The sequence below is a fragment of the Hippoglossus hippoglossus genome, chromosome 7, assembly GCF_009819705.1.
Source record: "Hippoglossus hippoglossus isolate fHipHip1 chromosome 7, fHipHip1.pri, whole genome shotgun sequence".
Lineage (NCBI taxonomy): Eukaryota > Metazoa > Chordata > Actinopteri > Pleuronectiformes > Pleuronectidae > Hippoglossus > Hippoglossus hippoglossus.
Window position 1 is genome coordinate 27,645,393 of NC_047157.1, and position 2,444 is coordinate 27,647,836.

Consider the following 2,444-nt stretch of genomic DNA (forward strand, 5'->3'; position numbering starts at 1 on the left):
CGGCGATTAGAGATACTGCTACTAATACTAATATAGACATAGCTCAGAATATGCTGTGTGAATTATTCAGAGCTGTAAGTTTGATACAGCATTTTGTATTAACAGAGAGGAGAAATAAAAATGGTTGAGCCTAAGGACACTGACAGTCTCTGTGCTATGAAAGAGAGAACTCCGGGGAGAATTCAAGATCCTCCTGGGAGAAAAAGAGGACCTCTATCAAGAAAAACTGGACCTCCAGGAGAAATCATAAAACTCAAGGGAAAATCATGATGGTCCAGACAGACATCGGGATCTTTGAGACAAATATCAAGATTCATTCATGGAAGAATCATCAACCTGCTGCGAGAAATCGAGAATATCCCAGAAGAAGAAACCAGGACCTCCGGGGAGAAAACCAAGACCTCCAGGAAGAAAACCAGGACCTCCAGGAAGAAAACCAGGTCCGTCCGGTAGAAAAACCAGGTCCTCCAGGAAGAAAACCAGGACCTCCAGGAGAGAAAACCAGGTCCTCCAGGAAGAAAAACCAGGTCCTCCAGGAAGAAAAACCAGCTCCTCCAGAGAAAAAGCCAGGATCTCCAGAGCGAAAAACCAGGTTCTCCAGAGAAAAAACCAGGATCTCTATTTTCACATATAACTGGTGTGTATTAAGGGTTTACCGTTTATTTGTTTTCTGTGGAGTTTGAATGTGTTTGAGGACGAGTTGATGGGGTACTGAAGCTAACGCTAATGTGGTGTATGACCCCTGGTGTCCTCTTGGGGTATGATCTGGGAGTAACCTGTGTCTATCTATTCTTCAGGTAGCTGACTGATGTGATCTGGAGCACCATCTTTGACAAACACTTATTTAACGTCTACTTTGATGTTTTTTGTTTGGTCCATGTCCCATCTGCTAACAGGGAGGAGGAGGAGTTTATGACCTTTACTGAAGCCAGACACCAGGGGGTGATAGAGACACTCTGGTTTCAGGAGCCGTCGTGTTCTCCATCTTTATTCACAGTCTGGCGTTAGCCTGTTACTTTAGCTGCAGCTGCAGTGATTAAATTAATGTTGTGATGATTATCGCAGCTTTTCAGTGTTTTACTTCAATGAAACAATATTTTATCTCTAACCTCAAATATCTTGTGCTGTGACAGACTTCCAAAAAATAACTTCCAACTCTTCAGCGATAAACTGTGAGGTGACGTCTCAAACCTCTATCAGAGCAAATCAAAGTGTTTCCTCTCTGTGAGTAAAATAAGCACTTTTCTTCATGTGTGGTGTTTTTTTAAGTTTTTAAGTGATGCAGGACATAGATTCCGGTTTTATTTGATATATGAAGAGATGAAATAAATCAGATTTTGGTCACCTGAAGTCACATGTAATTACTGTTTTAATTTACATGATAGATTTGGTTTGTAATGTCACAGCTTATTTTATTAAAAATTATTGTCACAGTTCATTTACTTTTTGTTGGCGTCTCTGAATCAGCTTTTTGAGTCATTCCAAATCCGAGACGTGACACAGAAAACCTGGGTAAGATAATATTATATTATTTTCATAATATTCTTTTTGACTATTTATTATTCAAGGTATGAAGTTTTACAGAATAGTTAAAACTATAAATGCCCAAAACAAGACTCATGTTCAGGTGATTTGTTTTGTCCAAATCTTAAAGAACCCAATAAGACTTACTGTCAGAAAACTAGAAAATATTAATATTTGAAGAAATATAACTGTTTATGTAAACGTTGCTTTAAAATAAAAAATGTAACAATGAATACAAAAATCTAATTTACAGATTAGTTGACTGATAACTCAATATAAACGGACATATTTATATAAAAACAACAAAACGTTAAAGCAGCCACATTATACACACTCTGTGACGTCACTTCAGCGCGCCAGAAAAGGCATGCATGAGCAGTTAGGAACAGAACGTCCTGTCTGGATTAAAAACATCTTCATAATAAAAGCATAAAAGGACTACACCCAGTTTATTGCACATTCTGAAGCGTGAGTCAGCTGTTCGGTCGAGCACTTACATTTAAAAACCATCCGTATGTAGGTTATATGTTTAACCTGAGTGAATATAACTGTTGTAAACTGAACGTCCCTGCAGCTTGGACATTACGTCACTGTAGTTAGCAGCTGTTCCCCCTCGTGGTTTCTCAACGAGCCAGACATCAGAAGGTTGAATGAAACCATCCACACCCACTGAACTGCACACAGATGACCACTAGAGACAAAGTGGAGATACATTTTAATAGAGTTTCTCTCCCCAGTTCAGACAATGAATCCATACGAAATGTCAACACTTCGTAGATCTAGTAAACCTGATGATTCTCATCCAATGAGGAGTCTAGATAAATGTATATACTTAAATGTTATCGTCGCACTGGGACAGTTCCGTCGCGCCGCTGTGACGCAATCACCCTTCTGACGCGGCAGCTGAAGGGTGACACGCA